Consider the following 23589-nt stretch of genomic DNA (forward strand, 5'->3'; position numbering starts at 1 on the left):
GTCATATGCACATGTATAACACATAAACTCAGCAGGTGCAATTTAATCAAAGTAGAAGAAATACAGGCTAGACAACATATGCAACATGAAGCCAATTATCACACTGTCAACTTAGAGCAAGCACCTGCGATGGTGGAGTATGGGAGATGAACTCATCATGTAGACTTGGGACTTCAACTTCATTAGCAGTAGCAGTGGCAAATCTGGAGAGTCTCTGTTTGCGTCGGTGGGGAGGACCACCAACATCCCCTAACTTACTCTTTTCCTTCCTATTTTCTGATATTGCCTTATGAAGTCAAAACCACAAGAAGATGAATAAAATTAGCTCTGCATAACTGGTTGATGCATGATACAGATGAACACTACTTTGATGTAAGGCAAGCGTAGGATAGGAGGATGGAATATATACAAAAAAAGACAGCGTTTCATATTCACACGTACGATAGGAGGATGGAATATGTATGAAAAAACAGTAAGAGGAAGACATTTCAACAAAATTAGAAGAAATGAAAGCTAGGCACCATATGAACATGCAACCAATATCACTCTATCAGGTAAAAAGTGTCTCGTGGTAAGAGCCATTTCAAGAAATTAGAAGCAGTACAAGCTAGAAGACAATGCAAGATGCAACCTACATCACAGTCCCAAGTTAAATGTGTCTTATGGGTAAGTGATCGTTGCAGGTATAAGTTGTAAGCTACGCAGATGCAATTCAACATAATCAGAAGAAATACAAACTAGACATCATACGGAAAACGCAACTACGTATAACAGTTCCAAGTAAGAGAAAGCACCTGTGATGGTGGAGTAGGGGAGATGTTCTCATCATGTACACGTATGTTCTAGAAACAGGAACACGTGTCATATTCACAGGCATTATGTGTAAAGTAAGCAGATGCAATTCAAGTTAGACACTACAAGAAATATGTCAACTTGTGACCAGCACTATTGGTCACTGAATGGTCATTGTTTTCAATTTGTGACCTTTTTGTGACCAAAAACATAAGGTCAAAAGCTGGCGGTCATAAACTGACTATAGCGACCTTTCTTCTGGAATGGTCGTAGACGTTTATGACCAAAATACGTCTACTGTGGCGTTTTGGTCACTAGCAACCTCCCCAGGCCACGTAGGCATCCAGCGTGGCAATCTGATGTGGCACAAGATTCAGTCCGGTCCAATTCGATTTTCTACATGGGCCTAGCCCAACAATTCGGCCTTTTTACTGTATTTTTTTCTTGTTAATTTTTGCTAGCTACATGGGCTTGGGCCATTAATTCGGCCTTTTTTCTAAGATGAAGCCTTTTACAGTCTATTGATATTTTATTTTTGTCCTTTTTTACCACTGGTCCCACCAATCAGATTGGTCCCACTTGTCATGTTTATCACAAAATTGATCCCACACATCAAAAATTTCAAAATCTGTCAAACAACTATTATAACTTGGACCCCCTTGTCAGGTTTCCATTTGACAGGTATTCAATACACAATCATTATTTCAAACAATCCAAATAGCAAATGAAATTCGTCCAAAACAACACGGCATTAGTCTATTACAAACATTACAGTATACTACAGCCCAGATAAGCCTACTACTGCCTACATTTACAACACATAATATGCTAGTCTTTGTTGATATGCTTCACAGCTTCGAACTTGGATTTGCACTTCACCTGTGCAAAAAACAAGAATGAATATATAAGAATAAGAATCTGTACAGAACATCAAACAGTAGCCAATGAGGGATCCAATAACTTATAAGCAAGATTGACAACAAATGAGATGTACATAAATAGTATGAGTATGTGTTCATGGAGTGACTAACACTAACTAGCATGGAGTGACTAAAATGTTCTTACTAGTTCAAGGCTATTACAAGCATGTACTCCCTCCGATCAAAAATAAGTGTCTCGGCTTTGAATTAAGGAGGGAGTACATAGAAACCAACAACCAGCAGATTAATATAAGTTCTTCCATTATCAGAAAAGACCATGAAACAGACATTCTGAAACCAACGAAAATCTAATATAAGTTCTTCCATTATATTTACCAACCTACCTATCGATTTCTCAACACCAACAAACAGTCCTCAATTGGAAGTAACAACCAACAAAAATTCTATTTAGCATGTGTGCAAACTGGAGTTTTTTCAGTTCATATAGTAGATACACGAAGGAAATATGAAAATGTTTGATCTATAATTCAAATCATAGCACACAAGGGGGCTAAATAACGGCAACCTGATTACCATCAGGCACAGAATTAAGGCAAAACACATCCAGCAGACATAATGCCGAACCAGCAGCAGAGAGAAAGTGAATAATACCGAGGTGGAGATGTTCCTCTTGCCATCGGTGGCGCAGACCAGGCACCGGTACTCAACAGGCTCCCCCTTACTCGCCATCTTCTTCAACCTAGCCTGACACTTCATCAACACTGCGCACATCGAACAACTCGTCACATCAGAGTTGTTGAACCCATCAAATCTACAACCCACACCACACGAACCAGCTGTAAGGGTAGGGGGTTTCTCACATCGCTTCATGGTGACCCACATAGAGCCCTTCTCTGTGCTCCTCTTGCACATGCTGGTCAGCTTGGTCAGGAACATATCTGCCTGCATCAACACCTGCACAGAACACGCAATGCGGGCAAACATGGTCAGAAACAGTTCAACAAAGCAAGGCAGAATTTCCTGCTATCTGATGAATTAACAAAACAAGAGTGGACATCTCACAGTGAGTTAACTATCTCATGAATTTAGTAAAACACATACTAGCATTCACTGACTTGTCCTATACTAGACAGGAGGTCCAATTAACATTTGGGTACATTAATAATCAGATTACAGGTGAAAAATAGTAGTCAGAGGAGTATTCAGTAACTAGATGAGATGAGAGAGGGACCTGCTGTGCAATCTCCCTGGTAGGGCAGATGCAGATGGCCTGGGGAGTCCTGCGGCTGGGGTCACCACCATACACAGCCGCCATAACACCGGTCACCTCGTTGATCTTGTCCTTGAAGTTCTCTGAGTTCTCAGTTCTTATCATACGTTTATGAACTTCATCACGTACCCATCGCCATCAGGAATGTTGCTCCTACAACAGTAACAACAGGTAACCATTTATAAATTAAACGGACAGTCCAGCTATAAAGTGGATGGCACAAACAAGTTGGCTGCTTACCTATAACTTTCCGCAACAACAAATGATTTTCATCGTGACCCAACATGTAAACATCAGTCACTTGCCGCGGCATCAGCTTCGGGCACCTTCTTCTTGAAGATTTCTTCTTTGCCCCTGAAGAAGCACCCACCAGCAGCCTCGGCGTGCCTACAATTCGCATCATCATGCATGCAAAAGTGTGTCAATTTCAATATAGTAGGCTAGCTTTATAAGGAAGAAAGGAACACTCCATGCATCCATCTGATGCAAATACTTGCACTAAAACTATGATGAACCCGCACCTAGAATTATATCTCTAGGAGAGAGGGCCCCACTTGTACAACAACAATACCAACTAACAAGAGCTAATTAATAATCCTACTATATACTAGCATAAAAACCGAACAAGTACTTCCACTTCAATCAAGTGTGGACAAGTAGATGTTTAAGCAGGGTCAGTTTCACAGCCCAATATTAATGTTGCTAAGAAGCCAGGTATAAAAATACGGAGCTGAAAGTGGCAACATATACATATACCTTCAGTGCAACCTCCTCAAAGCACTACTCCACATTCACTTTGGTCTTCACGATGCATTCCAGATAGACATAAAGTCAATGCCTTCCTTCTTGGTGACCACCCCCTCGCTCTCCTGCCAAACCCAACATCTAAATTCAGCTCTTAAACACATACATGAATAAATCGACACGAGAAACCTACTATGAAACATGCCTCAACACAATACAGACCCAAGTTCCTACCGATGTACTATGGAAATTTGAAATTTAGAGTCCTAGCTTTTACTACTGAAATTTCCATTGGTAGTTCACCACTGAACTCTATTTTTGTAAGCCCAAGAACTCCACGCCAGCCCTGTCAATCCTAACAGTGTGAGTTAGTCAAGCAGGTTGCAGAACAAGAGGCTATATTCAGTTAACAAGCGTTGAATTCAGTATCTTCAGTGTGTGCACTGCACCACCAAATGCAGCTGGCTGCAGAACATCTCAGTTCGTCCAGCAGGCAAGGACGAAATCAATCCAAGCCGCCATCTACCTATTTCAAAGTCAGGTAACACTGGAGTGCTATCTAACACCATCAATTCCAAGCCGGATAATACTACTAGCAAAATCAGGCCTGAACTCTTAACAAGATAGAGACCACTCCAAAATCAGGCGAACTCTTATACCTCATAGAACGCTGGCAGAACAACACAAGCATCAGGTATGCTAACAGAATAAATCACAGGTAAAACCACTCTAAAACCTTTCAGACCACTAGATCTGGCTATCGGAGCGGGTGAAAACCGCAGATCGAGGGGCATACCATGTACTCGGTGGTGATGAAGGGGTCGTTAACGGCGACGAGCTCGACATCGTCGCTCTGGAGGGCGACCCTGGCGGCGAGCCTCCCGATCCTCCAGACCACGCAAAAAGAGCAAAATTGATCAGCAAAAAACAATCATCACTCAGATCAGGAGATGAAGCAGAAGTAATTCGATGATCAATTTACCCATGGCGAGGGAGTGGAACTGTCGCTGCGACGCGAGGGAGTGGATGGGCGGGGAAGAGAAGGTGGGGGCCGGCGGTGAGGTGAGGGAGACGGGGGCGGTTGGTGGCGGTGGTGCTGTGAATGCGCACGGGGGGTGGAAAGGCGGGAGCGACGATTCTGGCCGGAGGCGAGGGAGGAGTGGAGTGGAGGGGAGGGGAGGGTGCAGACCGGTGGCGAGGGGAGAGGTCGGTGCCGGAGGCGAGGGGAGAGGTGGGCGGCGGAAGGAAGGGGAGGACGGGGCGGGGCGGAGGGATCTGGATCGGGGAGAGGAGTGGGGGCGGGGAGGGATCTGGATCGGCTAGGGTTCACGCGCGTGTGAGAGAGAGGCTGCACTGGATTGGATCGACGGATGGATTGATGTATGGATGGATGGATGGACGGATGTTTGCCACGTCATCGATCCATGCCACAACGGATTCCACCAATCAGAATTCAGCCTATGTTTCTCTTATAGTTTTTATCCTATTATTTAGGGCAAACATTCAACATATTAACCACTTATAGTTTGTTAAAATGAAATAATATTGTGCACATGTGTGTATCTTGTGATGACAAACAATGTTGATCTGGGGAGTTTTCATTTTCATTCCAAAAAATACCCGTTTTCTATTTTTCGAGTGCCCGAAATGGTTTTTTTGTGAAGGACCTACCATACATCTATTGCAAAATTGGACCAAATCATTTTTCTAAAATATTAGGCAATGTTTAATGCACAATAGACCAAATAGTTGGGTGTCAAAAGTTTTGATCCACCACTCGTGAAAAAGACAAATTTCCGCCGATTCAGTTAGAAGCGGGTCAAGTTTGAACTACATCTGCCTCATAGTTTGCTCTTTATTTTTTTCAAAAATCATTTCTAGGTAAATAAGTATCTATTTAATTAGAGAAACATCAAAAGTTTTCCAAGATTCAACCACTAGCTAAGAACGGTCAAGCCCGCCGTTTCGACCGCATTTTGAAACAGGCATAAAAAATTCCAAAAAAATCTAAAAATTGGAAAACCTTCGCATTGTGTCGTTATATGTGGCCAAGTTACCAGCAAAAATAATAAACTTGTAATACGGCAATTATTTTAAAAAAAGTGTTCTCAGAAACGAGCTATCATGTGTGGAGATCAATGCCTTTCAAGTCAGATGATCAATCTTATGGCCACATTCATGGCATAGTTTGTTCAAATGATCTCATATTGTGCACAAGGGTGCATATTGGAATGGCAAACAATGTTGCCTAAGGGAGTTTTCATTTTCTTTGCACGGAAAATTCGTTTTCCATTTTTCGAGTGCCCGAAATGAGTTTATTTTGTGAAGGACCTACCAAATATTTGTTGCAAAATTGTACCAAATCATTTTTATAAAAAACTAGGCCATATTTAATGCACAATTGACCAAATTGTTGGGTGTCAAAATATTTGATCCACTTCTGGTGAAAAAGACAAATTCCCGCTGATTCAGCTGGAAGCGGGTCAAATTTGAATTGCAGCTGCCTCATAGCTTGCTCTTTATTTTTTCCAAAAATCATTTCTAGGTACATAAGTATCTATTTAATCAGAGAAACACCAAAAAAATTCCAATATTCAACCACTATCTAGGAACGGTCAAGCCCGCCGTTTTGACCGCATTTTGAAACTGGCATAAAAAATTCAAAAAAATCAAAAAAATTGGAAAACCTTCGCATTGTGTCATTATATGTGACCAAGTTTACAGGAAAAATAATAAACTTGTAATACAATAATTATTTTAAAAAAGTGTTCTTAGAAATGAGCTATCAAGTGTGAAGATTCATGGCTTTTAAGCCAAATGATCAATCTTATGGCCACATTCATGGCATAGTTTGTTAAAATGATCTCATATTGTGCACAAGGGTGCATCTTGGAATTCCAAACAATGTTGCCTAAGGGAGTTTTCATTTTCTTTGCACGGAAAATTCATTTTCCATTTTCCAAGTGCCCGAAATGTGTTTTTTTTGTGAAGGACCTCCCAAATATTTGTTGCAAAATTGGACCAAATCATTTTTCTAAAATACTAGGCCATATTTAATGCACAATTAACAAAATGGTGTGTTGTAAAAAGTTTTTATCCACCTCTGGTGAAAAAGACAAATTCCCGCTGATTCAGTTGGAAGCGGGTCAAATTTGAACTGTAGCTACCTCGTAGTTTGCTCTTTATTTTTTCCAAAAATCATTTATAGGTACATAAGTATCTATTTAATCAGAGAAACACCAAAAAAATTCCAAGATTCAACCGCTACCTAGGAACGGTCAAGCCCGCCGTTTTGACCACATTTTGAAACGGGCATAAAAAATAAAAAAAATCAAAAAATTGGAAAACCTTCGCATTGTCTCATTATATGCGATTAAGTTTCCGGGAAAAATAATAAACTTGTAATACGATAATTATTTTAAAAAAGTGTTCTCAGAAATGAGCTATCATGTGTGAAGGTCAATGGCTTTCAAGCCAAATGATCAATCTTATGGCCAAATTAATGGCATAGTTTGTTCAAATGATCTCATATTGTGCACAAGGATACATATTGGAATGGAAAACAATGTTGCCTAAAGAAGTTTTCATTTTTGTTGGACGAAAAAACCATTTTCCATTTTTCGAGTGCCCCAAAGGAGGTTTTTTTTTGTGAAGGAACTACCAAATAATTGTTGCAAAATTGGACCAAATCATTTTTATAAAATACTAGGCCATATTTAATGCACAATTGAAAAAATGGTTGGGTGTAAATTTTTTTGATCCACCTCTCGTGAAAAAGACAAATTTCCACCGATTCAGTAGGAAGCAGGTCAAATTTGAACTGCAGCTGCCTCATAGTTTGCTATTTATTTTTTCCAAAAATCATTTCTAGTTACATACGGACCTATTTAATTATAAATACATGGTTTGGTGGCGATACGTAGAGGTTTGGCAGTGGCCGAGGGCCCCAACTCTAGAGCGCGTAAACTCGCATGCCCGCCGCGTGGTCACCGCATGACCGTGGCGTTGCCATGCGTACTGGGTGGCCTAGGCATGTCTAGTGGGTTGGGCAGTCGCTAGGTTGGTGCTAGGAAGAAAATTACAACATAAGATTCTCACGAGGAGACCGATCGATGCTCAAACATGAATTAACAGCCAAGTGTTTGATTAGCGGTACGGGAAATGTACATGGCTAATGGGCGTGAGTTTTGGCTGAGGATGATCAGTTACTAAGAAGACCGTCTTCACAAATTTTCAGCTCAAAAGGAGGAGCCTAGGTGGTACTTGCTTTGCGAACTACCACACTGGACATAACTACGAATGTTGAAGCTCGGCTCAAAATAATGAACGGATTGAGCTGGCATTAGGTGGAGGATGGTTATTTGGGCATAGGAAACCACTATAGAAAATGGATACTATTTGGAAATGCCAAAGTGGTACTTCCTTCACAATTCTCTTCTATGGACAGAAACTTGGGAAAACTAGTGAGAGAGATTGGATGAATGAAATGAGCTAAAAATTGGTGTAGCTAAGTTACATAGGTATGGTCATGCGCTGGTAAATTTTTAGATCATTTGGGTAAGCCTAGATAGTACTTACTTCACAAAGATTCTCTCGAGGTAGAAACTTTGAAAATTTCCTGAGAAAGATTTACTAGGAAAATTGAGCTGAATATTATCATGTGGCAATGATTTGGGTATGGAAGAGTGCCCGAAAAGTTTGAGGGTAATAGGAGGGGTCTAGATAACACTTGCTTTGCAACGTGCCAATTTGGCCATAAAATATAAATTGAACCTGGGCTCACATAGATGATTTGACTGAGCTGCAATTTGGAGGAGGATGATAATTTGGGCATATGAAGGAACTGTATAAGTTTCATGTCATTTCGATATATAAAAAAGGTACTTCCTTCACAATGCTTCTAGGTGGACAAAAACTTTGGAAATTTGCCGAGGAAGATTTTCTAGGCAAGTGGAGCTGAATTTTGTCATGCGGTAATGATTTGGATAGGAAAGAGTGCCCAAAAATTCCGAGGTCAATGAAGAATATATAAATAGCACTTCCTTCATAAAGTGTTGTCGTGAACAGAATAGGAAAATGAATATTGTTGAATTAGTTTTGAACTAGGCAAGGAAGGATTTTTACATATTTGATGAAGATATGACCCAAAGAATTTATGAGAATTTTTTGGGAATTTTGGGAATGACAGAAATGTAGGTTGGTTCACAACCTAGGGCAAAAACTGCCACATGGACATGACACATAGGCAAAACTGATGAGGTGGCGCCTAGTCATAGCAACCCACCACAATTTACAAGGTTATGACCATCTATATTGGTCATGATCAGCTAGAAATAAGGCAGCAGACCAGTGCTATCTGCTTTATGACCATTTCGTGTAAGGAAATTACGACCTTTCTGACCAAAATGGTCGTTATAGTTTAGGTTTGGGAGCCCCCGAACAACTTTTGACCAATTGGTCTGAAATGGTCATAGATCTATGACCAATTCTTCCAGGGTCACTAACAGAAGGTCACAAGTTGACATATTTCTTGTAGTGAGAAGCAATACAAGCTAGACATCATACGCAACATGCAACCACATATAATAGTGTCAAGTTAGAGCAAGCACCTGTGATGGTGGAGTAAGGGAGATGTGCTCATCATCTACACAGCTACGTTGACTGTCCAGCCTTGTGTTGTCTTGAGAATCTTGTTGGAAGGATGGCGGAGTAGAATCTGTAGAGACCCCCTGTTTGAGTTGCTCCGAAGGACCACCATCATCCACTGCCGGACTAATTTCCTTCAGCTGTAATGATTTTGCACTTTAGAACTCATTCATGCATGATACTAACGAACACTACTCAGATGAAAGGCAAACACATGATGCGAGGATGGAATATGTATGAAAAACAGGATGGTGTGACATATTCACACCTATGATGTGGTAACTAAGCAGAAGACATTTCAACAAATTAGAAGCACTGCAAGCTAGACACCATATGAAAGATGCAACCAAGATCACTCTGCCAAGTTCAAACTGTATGGCGTTTCAACAAATTAGAAGCAGTACATGCTAGAAATCATATGCAAGACACAACCAATATCACCGTGGCAACTTAAAGGTGCCTTATCATAAGTGACTGATGCGGGATATGCAAGAATAGTAGTCTGATGTAGAAACATGAACACATGTCATATTCACAGGCATTATGTGTAAAGTAAGCAGATGCAATTCAATAAAGTTAGAGGCAATACAAGCTAGACATCATACACAACATGCAACCACATATAATAGTGCCAAGTTAGAGCAAGCACCTGTGATGGTGGAGTAGGGGAGATGTGCTCATCATCTACACAGCTACGTTGACTGTCTAGCCTTGCGTTGTCTTGCGAATCTTGTTGGGAGGATGGTGGAGTAGAATCTGTAGAGAACCTCCGTTTTAGTTGCTCGGAAGGACCACCATCATCCAATGCCTTGCCAATTTCCTTCAGCTTTATTGATTTTGCATTGTGAGGTCATACCGACAAGAAAAAGGAATATCATTTGCTCTTCAGAACTCATTCATGCAGGATACTGACGAACACTACTCTGATGAAAGGGAAAGTCATGATACGAGGATGGAATATGTACGAAAAAATGGACGGCTTGACATATTCAAACCTATGATGTGGTAACTAAGCAGAAGGCACTTCAACAAATTAGTAACACTGCAAGACACCATATGGAAGGTGCAGTCAATATCACTCTGCCAAGTTAAAACTGTCTCGTCATAGGTGGCGTTCATCAAACTAGAAGCAATACATGCTAGAAATCATATTCAAGACGCAAACCAATATCACACTTCCAACTTAAAGGTGTCCCATCATAAGTGACTGATGCAGGATACACAAGAAGAGTAGTTTCATGTAAGAACATGGTGTGATAGACAGATATAGTATGTACCAAAAACAGGAAAGCGTTTCATATTCACATGTATCATGTGTAAGCTAAGCAGATGCAGTTTACACTAATTAGGAGCAATACGAGCTAGACACCATATGCAACATGCAACCAGATATCACACTGCCAAGTTAGAGCAAAAAGCACCTTGGATGGTGGAGTAGGGGAGCGGAGACTTGGACCTTGTAATGCACTATCAGTACAAGGAGAATCGGTACAGATGCTCCGTTTACGTTGCTGCAGAGGACCACCATCATCGCCTTCCTTACTCTTTTCCTTCCTCTTTCTTGATTTTGCCTTGTCAAGTCAAACCCACAAGAAAAAAGAATAAAATTTGCTCTTCAGAACTCATTGATGCATGATACTGACGAACACTACTTTCATGTAAGGCAGCCGCATGATAGGAGGATGGAATATGTTGGGGATATCACTACTGGGCGTAAACCGGCCTATCTGGGCCAGGTTAACTTCGTTAGTAGTTAAGTATGTTAAAGCCCAAGAAGGCAGATGAGGGCTCAAGGCCCGTGGTCGGTTCAAGGCCTGTAGCCGTAAACCGGCGTTGGTATTTAACTTGTATTGTAAGTTAGGAATAAGTAGAGACCAAACCGAACACATCTATGAGCCGGTATTGGGACTCTGTGAACCGACGGGCATCACCCGTGTATATAAGGGGACGACCCGGCGGCGGTTCAAGGACAACAGACAACAACTCGAGACATAGGCGAAGCTTGTTTTCTCCCCGGTCATCGAAACCCCATCAATTCCATCACAACTAGACGTAGGCTTTTACCTTCATCGAAGGGGCCGAACTAGTATAAACTCTCTTGCATCCCTGTGTCCGCTTTAACCCCTTCAAGCTAACTCGTCGCGATGGCTCCAAGACTAAGTCCTTTATCTAGGACATCTGCCGTGACAAAACCACGACAGTTGGCGCCCACCGTGGGGCTATCGCACGATGGTTTCAAGTTTTTGGAGGGCCGCTTTGAAGGACTCAAGGGCTACGTCGTAGGCCGGATGACTAAGAGTCGTCACGGCAAGCTTTACATCGACGATGCAGGCTAGGGCCCCGAGGCCGACTCAATTGAGTACGGGTACCAGGTCCCCTTTGGTGGCATACACGTTTTCATCGGCAAGATCGGAGAACCGGGCCGTGAGCCGGATATCTGCACCGACCTCGTCGAAACGGCTCAGCGTGCGCGATCTGCCCGGGTTAAACCGGCCATGAAGCGTGCCTTCGTGGGAGTCATCCATGGAGGAGGTCATGAGGATGGATCAGGATCTGGCGGCGAGACCGCCATTTACTCCGGCGATGAGTCATCAACCGGAGAAACTGAATCTCTATATCAGCTACAAGATGGCCGGATTGGGGGCTGTTCCGACGGCGACAGTATTCCGGACCCCTCTGATCTGCCCAACCGAGTTGGAATATTCATGGCCGGCACACAAGCAGCGCTTCATTCTTCGACCGTTGCGGCAACAACCTCCGGTTCAGCAGCGGCGACGGCTGCCAGGGCAGGAGGCCCTGTGCGCCCGCCGACTCAAGTTCTATTAGAGCTATTTGATGCATTGGCTATGCTTATGGCGGAAGCTAATCCGGCGGATCAGGACGTCCACAATGCGGAGATTGCAAAGGTAAGGGAACAGATCACCCATGCCAAGGCGGACTTGGCAGCTGAGGATACCAGGATGGCCACAGAGCGGGCCGCTCTAGACGCACAAGCCTACAGGCTCATGTTGGACCAGAACGCGTCGCATGAAGTCATGAGGAGGAAGTACCAATCCCGTTTGCCTCCGGTTTTCGAGGCCAGAGACCTTTTCAACACCCCAGGAGCAGGAACCAGTAATCCGCTGGAGGGAAACCGGGCGGAAGCTCCTGGGACCGGTGCGCCGGTTCAGCCTCGTCGGATGGATCTGCCTCGTCAAAACACCGTTATACCTCAGGCTGTTTCAACACCTCCGGGTCACTACTCCAACCCAATGGACAATCTCGTCGCCGTTGCTGCACGACTTGAGGCCATTCCAATTGAAGGTGACTCACCGCAGGCGATAGAGACGCGACGGGTCAAGGAGCTTCTTAGGACAGCTTTGGACCAATAGGAAGCATACTCGTACAGCCGCGACCGGATCCACTCGACCCCTCGCCCAAGCCGGAGCTATAGCAGGCGTATGGAGGAACCGGCAGTGTCAAGTAATGAACGACGTGGAGCACCCTGCCGCAACAACCCGGCGGGTGGTGCTGATAACGCTCAGGAAGTGGTGGACCGGGCCCGAGCACGCAGGGAGGCCGAGTTAGCCGCACAATATCAGGCTCGGCAGCTTACGCCAGTTCGTCCAACTATTTCGGTCGAACCCGGTGTTACTTCTAGCTCTTTGAGGGTGCCTTGCCTTGTCCCCGCTTTACGCAATGTGCGCCTGTCCAAGGATTTCAAGGGCCTGCGTAAGGTACCAAATTACACGGCGGATCAACCCCCGGAGACATGGGTGGAGAGCTATGAGATGGCCATGGAGATGCTGGATGTGGATGATGCGGCATGTGCAAAATACTTCACCATGATGCTTGAAGGAACGGCCCGCACTTGGTTAAAAAGCTTACCGACCAATTCTATTAGTTCATGGGCCCAATTACGAACCCGGTTTATCAATAATTTCAAGGATACATGTAAGTCGCCCATGTCGATAGTAGACTTAGCTGCCTGTGTCCAGGAGGAAGGAGAATCGATGACTCATTGGGTGCGCCGGGTCTCACAAGTGTTGCATTCATCAGACCGCATCAACGCTGACACCGCAGTCTTAACCCTAGAAGGCAACTGCCGGTTTGGGCCCCTAAAGCTGAAGTTGGGACGGATGAAGCGCCATTGCACTGACATGGGGACCCTCATGACTGCTTTGGTAAAGTATGCTGATTCTGATAGTACCAAGGATCCCGAATCTGATGATGACAAGGCAGGGAAGGGAAAGAGGAACAGCAACTCCAAAGGTCAGCAGCATCACTGGGCAGGCAATGGTGGTGGAGGCAAGCGTAAAGCGGATGGTAACATGGACTTTGTGGCTAATACCAACGCACAGGACAATGGCCAGCGACGCAAGGGTAAACCGAAAAATCGCAGTGGGGCACCCAACCCTAACCCGGACCGCCTAAATTATCTACTGAGCCAGCCCTGTCCAAGACATGGGACGAAGGAGGTGCCAGCAAACCACCTTTGGAAGGATTGCTTCATTATGCAGGAGTTCAAGAATTCCAATGCTTTCCGGTATGATCACGGCTCCGGCGGTGGCTCGGGATCTGGGCCGGGTTACGGTGGAGGAAATTCCGGTTCAGGATTTAACGGTAATCCGGGCGGACATAACAGTCAAAATAATCAGAACAACCAGGGTGGTTACAACCAGAAACAGCAACAGTCAGGTTACCAGAGCAACCCAAAGCAATTGAATAGTGGGAAGTACCATGTCTTTACCACTAGCTTGGACAAGCGAGACCGGAAGGTTCAGAGGCGGGCAGTCAACTCTGTTGAACCGGCCGTGCCTCGTTATCTATGCTGGTCTGAACAACCAATCATATGGAGCAGGGAGGATCACCCTCCCCAGGTTGATAATCCGGGTCAGTTGGCTCTGGTGGTGGCACCTCAGGTGGGAGGTTATAAGTTCACCAAAGTGCTCATGGATGGAGGAAGCAGCATTAATATCCTATACTATGAGACCTTCCGTGGTATGGGACTAACAGATAAAAATCTCAAACCATCTAATACGGTGTTCCACGGTGTAGTACCTGGCAGGTCAGCATATCCTGTTGGTAAGATAGCTCTGGAAGTGGCCTTTAGAGATGATCATGATTCCAGGTCGGAGACATTGACGTTTGAAGTGGTGAAAATGCAAAGTCCATATCACGCCCTGTTTGGGCGACCGGCCTACGCCAAGTTTATGGCACGGCCCTGTTATGTGTATTTGCAGCGCAAGATGCCGGGTTACAAGGGGGCAATAACGGTTCACGGAAGCCATAAAATCGCTTTGGAGTGCGAGGAAGGAGATGCGGCTTACGCAGAGTCGGTTTGTGCCACCAAGGAGCTGAAGTATTATAAGGACAGTGTTGATCCGGCGGACATGACTCCATTAAAAAAGCCAACTATGGAGCATGATCCGGCCCTGAAGTTGAAATAGGCAGCAGAAACTAAGCTTGTTGACTTCGTACCTGGCGATTCGTCCAACCAGTTCAGCATCAGTGCCAACTTGGATCCGAAATAGGAAAGAGCGCTCATCGAGTTCATCCGTGAGAATCGGGACATTTTTGCATGGAAGCCCTCTGACATGCCAGGTGTACCGAGGCAACTCGCTGAGCACACCCTTAATGTGGATCCTAAATACAAACCGGTGAAACAGTTCCTCCGCTGGTTTAACGAAGAAAGACGCAAGGCGATTGGAGAAGAGGTAGCCAGGCTCTTAGCAGCTGGTTTTATTGTTGAAGTTTTTCACCCTGAGTGGCTTGCCAATCCGGTGCTAGTCCTTAAGAAAAATGGCACCTGGCGCATGTGTGTGGGTTACACAGATCTTAAAAAGGCTTGTCCAGCAGATCCTTTTGCCCTCCCCCGTATTGATCAAATCATTGATGCTACGGCGGGTTGTGAGCGTTTAAGTTTTTTGGATGCATATTCTGGCTATCATCAGATCAAAATGGCAGTTAAGGACCAGGAGAAGACGGCATTCATAACTCCCTTTGGAGCCTTCTGCTATGTGTCTATGCCCTTTGGGCTCAAAAGTGCCCAGGCAACTTATCAACGGTGTGTACAAAATTGTCTTCACAAGCAGATTGGCCGTAATGTACATGCTTACGTGGATGATATCGTGGTTAAGTCCAGGGAGAAGGAGACTCTGGTTGACGATTTGAAGGAAACCTTTGATAACCTAAGGACGTACAAGATGATGCTTAATCCGGACAAGTGTGTCTTTGGTGTACTGGCAGGCAAGTTATTGGGTTTTCTGGTGTCCAACAGGGGAATTGAGGCTAATCCGGAGAAGATCACAGCCATCACCTCCCTGGCTAAACCAAAGTGTATCAATGATGTTCAACGCCTGGCAGGTCGGATTGCCGCGTTAAGCCGGTTTATCAGCCGCCTTGGTGAGAAGGCAATCCCTTTCTATCAGATGTTGAAGAAGACGGATTAGTTCGTCTGGAGTTCTGCTGCTGATGAAGCATTTGGGGACTTAAAGCGGCAATTAGCCAATCCGCCTATGCTCGCCGCTCCCATTGACAAGGAGCCGTTATTGCTATATGTTGCTGCTAATGCTCGTGCGGTCAGCGTGGCTATTGTGGTGGAGCGAAAGGAGGCAGGCAAGGAGCATCCGGTTCAATGTCCAGTCTATTATATCAGCGAGGTACTCATTGAGTCCAAGCAAAGGTATCTGCATTGGCAGAAGCTGGTGTATGGAGTTTTTGTGGCAAGCCGGAAGCTTAAGCAATACCTCCAAGGGCACCCAACTACGGTGGTCAGTTCTGCTCCTTTGGGGGATATCATCAAGAACCGGGAAGCGACTGGCCGGATTGCCAAGTGGGCTATAGAGCTTGGGCCGCACGGATTGAAGTATGTGCCTCGGACGGCGGTGAAGTCTCAAGCACTAGTTGATTTCATCAATCATTGGACAGAAATGCAAGCACCCGAGGAAAAGCCGGATCACACATATTGGACCATCCATTTTGACGGATCCAGGCAATTGGAAGGCTCGGGGGCTGGAGTCGTATTAACTTCCCCACGAGGTGATAAGTTTTGTTACGTTCTCCGCTTAATATTTCCTTGTACTAACAATGCAGCTGAGTATGAAGCCTTGCTCCATGGTCTCCGGATGGCTAAGGAGATGAACCTAAGTCGAGTTAAGTGCTTCGGTGACTCGGACCTCGTGGCTCAACAAGTGTCTGGCACTTGGGACTCCAAGGACCCACTCATGGCAGCATATCGTCGTGAGGTGGATATTGTTGCAGGTCATTTTAAAGGCTATCAGGTGGACCACATGGACCGACGGAAGAATGAAGCGGCGGACGCTTTAAGCTGGCTGGGCTCTCAGCGCAAACCGGTCCCGCCCAACGTTTTTCTAGATGTGCTGCACAACCCGTCGGTCAAGCTCCCTGGTGAAGCGGATTTGGCTATTCCTGATCCGGAGGCTCAATTGGTGGCAGCTCTTCATGTCATTCCAGATTGGACGCTTCCTTACCTGGCGTACATGAACCATGGCGAGTTACCAGAGGATGAGACTCTGACCCGACAGATAATCCGGCGGTCCAAGTCCATGACTATTGTCAATGGCGAGTTGCATCATTGCAGTGTATCAAGGGCGTTTCAACGTTGTGTGTCTCCTGAAGAAGGCTGTGAAATTTTGTGTGAGATCCACGAAGGAGACTGTGGTCACCACGCCGGTTCAAAATCTTTGGTAGCTAAAGCGTTTCGCCATGGCTTCTATTGGTTAACTGCCCATGCTGATGCGGAGGATCTGGTCAGACGATGTGACGGTTGCCAAAAGTTTTCAAGACATGCTCATGTGCCGGCTCAAGAATTGAGAATGATTCCAATTACTTGGCTGTTTGCGACTTGGGGGCTGGATATGGTTGGGCCTTTCAAAAGGTCCAAAGATAAGAAGACTCACCTCTTGGTGGCGGTTGACAAGTTTACAAAGTGGGTGGAGGCAGAACCTGTTAGCAAGTGTGACGCAGCCACGGTGGTTCAGTTCATCAAAAAAGTAATTTTTCGGTTTGGCTTTCCACACAGTATCATCACAGATAATGGTACCAATTTGTCCAAGGGTGCCATGAAGGAGTTCTGCGAACGGGAGCATATCCGGCTTGACGTTTCATCAGTGGCACACCCACAGTACAATGGTCAAGTAGAAAGGGCTAATCAAGAGATCTTGAGAGGCATCAAGCCTCGGCTCATGGTTCCTTTGCAGAGAACGCCGGGTTGTTGGGTAGAAGAATTACCATCTGTGTTATGGAGCATCAATACCACACCCAACAGATCAACAAGATACACACCGTTCTTCATGGTTTACGGAGCGGAGGCGGTTCTCCCCAGTGATATCCGTCATGATTCACCTCGTGTGACGGCTTATGTTGAAGCGGACAACGAGACAGCACAGCAAGATGCTTTGGACTGGTTGGATGAAGAGCGTGACATAGCAGCCGCCCGATCGGCGATTTACCAACAGGATCTTCGTCGTTATCACAGTCGCCGAGTCAGAACCAGAACCTTTCAGGAAGGAGATTTTGTGCTTCGGCTCATCCAAGATCAGACTGATATGCATAAGCTATCCCCACCTTGGGAGGGGCCTTTCATGGTCAGCAAGAATCTGCACAACGGGTCATACTATCTGATCGATATTCGAGAGCACAAAGACTCACGTACATCAGAGGAGGAGACCAACAGGCCGTGGAACATAGCTCATCTTCGGCCTTACTATACCTGAGCCATTGGCTCTACTTATGTACATATTACGACGATGTATATATTATGATTAAATATAATAAACCGGAACCTCAGCTAAAGCGGGGTATCTGTTCTTTTACATCATGTGTGGTTACACAGAGTTGTTCTAAAGCGGCCTCCGGTTTACCCCTTGAGTTAGCTTTTCAAAAGCATCATGTTATATCACTTGGGGGCTTGGTCGTGTCCGAACCAATGCCATACCTCTTGATAGGCGAGAGCCACCAGATCACTTGGGGACTTGGTCACGTCTGAACCAGTCATGCCTCTTGGTCGGCCTAAGGCTACAAAATTACTTGGGGGCTTGGTCAAACCCGAACCATTGCCATGCCACTTGATCGGCATAAATGCCACATTTGGGGACCTGGCTGACTTGAACCATAGCTACACCTATCGGGAGCTTGGTCGTGTTCGACCATGGTAACGCCATCTGATCAGCTCAAATAAGCCTCTTTTTGCAAACGGTTTTGTCATTGCCTTTGCTTCACACTTTTCTTTGAAAGATATTTCTTTCTTTTTATTGCGTTCTTTAAACCGACAAAGTTTTAAGCCGGTGTGGGTTTATAAAAGAGCTGCTATCTCCTCCAATAGTGTGGGTTTATAAAACTCCGCTTCAAGATTGGCCAAGCCAACTTCACGCCCAACGATGGCAGGTATTATGTATCTCAAAAATTTGGTCATATACTTAAAAACTTCGGATGTTTTGATTTCATGTATGCAGACATCATATTCCGCCTGACGGTACAACCGCGGTGGCACTTTAAGATTTTTTATTGCAGAAAGTACTTTGGAAAGTTCATCACCCAAAGGAAGAGCAAGTTGCAGTAATTATGCACGAAGGCATATCAAAAGTATCAACTAGCCTATTACAGGGCAACACGGTGCCCACAATAAGATCATTGTTTTTCGCAAGGGAGAAGCAGTTTTAAACCGGCTTCCGGTTCAAGCTTGGTCACCAGCCTGGCCTGATGGTTGTGGATCATCCCGCGCCGCTTCAGCTTCAGTTTCTCTACCCAGCGACTGGAAATCAACAGTTGTCGAGTCGATTCCCATTAATGCTTGAAAGACAGCTTCATCATGGATCAACAACAACGGGTCAATATCGGGAGCATAAGTATGCTTACGGATTGGAGGGATAAGATTTTCCGCTTCATGAGTTGGTGCAGCTACTCGCTTGTTTTGATTGTCATATTGGGCTTGATAATGAGACAAGTCTGCTTCTTCAGCCAATTGACAAGCTAGCGGACGCACCTCCCGGTTTATTGCTCGCAGATCCGCTTCACTAAACTCTGACCCGTGTTCCTTCAAGCTGGGACAGCCCTGAGCCGCTTCAATAGGGTCAAAATCCGGCACCCAAGCTTTTGCCCGGATTAAGGCATTGATCGCACCGGTTCGAGCAGCAGATTTCTTCAGCCCTTCAACCCAGGCAGGAAGCACCAACAGTTTCATTAGAGTGTCCTGAATCAAAGTGGGCGCCGGTTTGTTGTGGGATGCAGTACAGATGATACGCTATGCACCAGTGTACAGTTGTTCGATCAACGTATAGGAGGCTTTCAATTTCTTCCGCACATCTGACCCCAAGTGACCAATGCGTGTCCCTGAAATATCATAAAGGGTTAACAAACCGGCAACTCTGTAAGATGACAGAATCAATTCAGAAGTCAAACCGGCTTACCAAAGATAGCAGTGGTCATGGCATGCACGTGCCGCTTTATGCTGGTCAGTTCATCCGCCACCGGTTTTAGTGCAGCCTCGTCATCTTCTGCTCGTTTGATTAAAGCGGATTTTTCAGTGGCCCAATCCGCCCGCTTCTTCTTGAAGCTCTCCTTAAGCTGTTACATGGCACTTAAAGCGCTGGTTAATTCCTCTTTTGCTTTGGAGGTTTCAGCTTGTTGGGATTTCAGATTTTCTTCGAGATCGCCGACTTGGCTTTCTTTCATCTTCAGCTCAGCCTGCATGCAGACAGTTTTATGATTCAGCAAAACGGTACAAGGATTGAAGTACCAACCACATAACAAGTTATGCACTTGGCACTTGGGGGCTAATGCATATTCGATCTTCATCTTTCAATTGCTTACAAAGTCCCAAGATCAATACAAGTATTCAACTTGGCACTTGGGGGCTAATGGCTATTTTCTCGTATATATTCTGATGCGGCGATCTCAATTACTTAAAGTCCCGGTTTAACTACGCTAAGTTGAACCGGCTCTTGGGGACTACATCAGCGAATTTCAAAGCATTAAGATTTATATTAGTAAGTCCCGGTTTGAAAGAAGATTACAAACCGGCCCTTGGGGGCTAGGAGAGTCAGCAAGAATTGAAGCATACAAGCAGGAAAGAGCATATGGAAGTTACCTCATATTTATCTTTCATCATGTTAACCAGACTGGCTTCATAGTCACGACTGGTATACAGCCGGTTCAGATAGCCGGAATGGATGTCTTGGGCGTTCAGAGCAGCGTAAGTCGCCAGATCAACATTCCACTTGCCTTTGCCAAAGGCAGCAAATTCTTCCTTGGCAATATGTTTAGACAAAGCGACAGGATTGCCTGGCTCTGTGTGACCAATGCCATTAATGACAACCTCATCATCCTTGGCATCACCGGTTTGAACTGGGGCCGTTGGCTTATCAGTAAGCTTGTTGGATTGGTGGATTTCTCAATCCGGATGGGGCTTGTGGGCTGGTTGACAGGACTTGAGGTATCAATAGGCCTCTCTTCAGCAATAAGATCGTCATCTCGCTGCGGTGGATCATTGGGTATGTCTTCAGGAATAGCCGCTTCAAGATCTGGTGTTTTGCCCGGTTCAGGGACGGCATCCTCCTCGGCCGCTTTGTCCAGGCGAGCCTTCTTGCTTGGCCTAGGCTTGGCCCTGAAAGGAATAACAAAATCAAATACAGCATATGTTCCAAGGTGATGTACTGCAAATATTATGATAAGTGTAACTTACCCAAGCACCGTTTTGAGCGGTGGCAGCTGAGTAGCCGATGACTCGCCAGAGGATGAGTGGGAAGTAACCTGGTAATCGGAGTCAGATGGATTAAGAGGTTGATGAAAGCAGCCCCCTTTAGGACAAGCACTGACAAGCAAATTAGAGACCTCTGAATGACATTTCCGAACCGGACTGTTCGGTAAACCGGCGGAGGTAACTACCTGGCCGCTGTGCCGGGTTGTGTGACGAGCTTCGTGCTGTTGGGTCTTCATAAGAAATTTGGGATCCAAATAACCAAGAGGATGAGAAAATTTAACTTCCCGGTTTGCCTGATGGATTTTTAGTGAAGGCAAAGGTTCTGAATCGGAAGAGACAATAATTACCTCTGCAGCATCAGCATGGCTGGCTTCGGCATCATCCTGACAAATATCATCATCAATAAGATGCATGAAAAATAAGCCAAGTGAGTCAAGCCCTACCTCAAGGTCCGGATTATCCACATCATCATCAGGGGCCGGATTAGAGGATGTAGTGGTTCTTTTCCTGTGGGCAGTCCTCTTCACAGCTTTAGTCTTTTGCCGGATTGCTCTTTCCGGTTTGTCTGGTTTTTCTGGTTTCTCCTGCGGCAGTTTCTTGCTCCAAAACGGATCATTGCCCTGGTTACACAAACACCGATATTAAACAATGACCAGATATATCAATAACAGATTCAGCAAAAAGAAAAATCAAACTCTTACAGCTGGCGGTTTGTTGGTGGCACAGAAGGGAAGCAGGCCGGTTTTAGCACAGATGTGTTCCGGTTCATTCAGCATCTTATTCACAGCCTGTGTGATTTCTTCATCGGTGAGCTGGATGTTGGCATGTCGCAGTGGGTCATCAACACTGCCAGTATACTCGCACATCAAACCGGAGCGCTGACTAAGGGGTAGTATGCTCCATGATATCCAACAGTGAGCGAGATCAACCCCTGTTAAACCGTTGGCCATAAAGGCTCTGAGCTTGGACAATTGAGGAGCGTATTTGCTTCTCTCTTTGGCAGTCAACCTTTGCGGAAAGGGGTGTGTATTGCTAAGCCGCTCCGGACGAAAGCCAGGCAAAGGATTTTCACCAGCAGGGGAGGTGTCTTTGCAATAGAACCATGTTTGATTCCACTCTTTGGGGTGGCTATGCAGCTTGGCATGAGGGTATGTGACCTCTTTCCTTTTCTGAATCGCCACACCGCCCAATTCCGTATTGGAACCATTAGAAAACTCAGTACGGCGGTTTAGATGGAAACAGTCTCTGAACAACTCCACTGTGGGCTCCTCTTGAAAGAACGCCTCACAGAGCACTTGGAAGTGACACATGTTTGTAACAGAGTTGGGACCAGTGTCTTGTGGGTGGAGTTGAAAATCGGCTAAAACATCCCGGTAAAATTTAGAACCGGGCGACTTAAAGCCCCGGGCTAAGTGATCTACGAAAACGACGAGCTCTCCATCTTGAGGTGTGGGAGGGAATTCTTTGCCAGGAGCCCTCCAATGGATGGTATCTTTGCCGCCTAAGGCGCCGATCAGGACTAAATCGTCCAGTTGAGCCTCTGTGACGCGAGAAGGAACCCAGTTGCACTCATATACTTGCTTGGCCATAATGAAATCTACAAGGTAGATGATCCCGGTTCAAAAATGCATTGATTAAGGTACATTGGTATGTGCAATGTTAAACCGGAGACAGATCTATCTAAACCGGAGTTTTATGAAGCAACAACATGTGGCGGTTCAACAAGTGGACTAATGGTATATACCGGTTTGGCAATTTTTTCTACAAAGTTAAACCACCTGGTCTAAACATTGAAGCAGATGAGTAAGTTTACAGAAACAAATTTCACAAGACTTCTCTACAGCGACGGATCTGAAGCAAGTTCAGAAAAAAAGAAAATATTCAAGGTTCAAAAAAGAACAGTACTGAATCAATGGGCAAAGATACATATAGATCTATGGTCTTGAGGCATGAAACTGAAGGCGGATGCTAAAACCTACCGCTACGCAGAGCAAGGATTCACAGATGCATCTAGGAGCTATCGTATGAACACGAAATAGGCGATGAACACTAGAAGAACATGAAACCCTAGAGCAGATCTGTGTTGAAAAGAACAAAAGACTTACTGGAGATGAGAAAGACGCGGAAGGTTGCCGCGGTGCTCTGGTGCGCCCAGGTTGATGCAGCGGCCAAGGTTGACACAGAGGTTGACGGTGGCGGCGGAGCTCCAAAGCTGGGCGACACGAGGAAGACGAAGCAGAAAGGCACGGAGGGGGAAAAGAAATGACGCTTCGGTCCTATTTATAAGGCAAGGGATAGGAGTCAGGTGCGAAAATCAAGGGACCGTGGGTCTGGGAATGAAGATGTCGCCTTAATTGTCGTAGACCTATTAAGGTCCTTTATAACAGGTGACGTCACGCCGGTTTACAACGACCAGAGAAGATGACATCACGGCGGTTCAACAAACTACAAGAAGATATTGAAGATGAAGATTTTTGCTAAAGGATTGACATGAACATGTTCAAATCAATCTGGGGCCTAATGTTGGGGATATCACTACTGGGCGTAAACCGGCC

At 45.3% G+C, this 23589-nt stretch overlaps 2 long non-coding RNA genes across 2 annotated transcripts; both read right to left on the minus strand.

Moving 5' to 3' along the window:
* Nucleotides 1-1407: 1407 nt before the first annotated feature.
* On the minus strand, nucleotides 1408-2449 carry LOC125509045. Its single transcript, XR_007283942.1, has 2 exons — nucleotides 2325-2449; nucleotides 1408-1671 (listed from the first exon to the last, which is right to left on the minus strand). It is a non-coding gene; the product is annotated as an uncharacterized LOC125509045 (long non-coding RNA).
* A 108-nt stretch (nucleotides 2450-2557) lies between these two features.
* Nucleotides 2558-3327, minus strand: LOC125509099. The gene is made up of 3 exons (XR_007283967.1): nucleotides 3184-3327; nucleotides 2905-3096; nucleotides 2558-2627 (listed from the first exon to the last, which is right to left on the minus strand). It is a non-coding gene; the product is annotated as an uncharacterized LOC125509099 (long non-coding RNA).
* Between the last annotated feature and the right edge of the window lie 20262 nt (nucleotides 3328-23589).

The sequence above is a fragment of the Triticum urartu genome, chromosome 1 (assembly GCF_003073215.2).
Source record: "Triticum urartu cultivar G1812 chromosome 1, Tu2.1, whole genome shotgun sequence".
Classification (NCBI taxonomy): domain Eukaryota; kingdom Viridiplantae; phylum Streptophyta; class Magnoliopsida; order Poales; family Poaceae; genus Triticum; species Triticum urartu.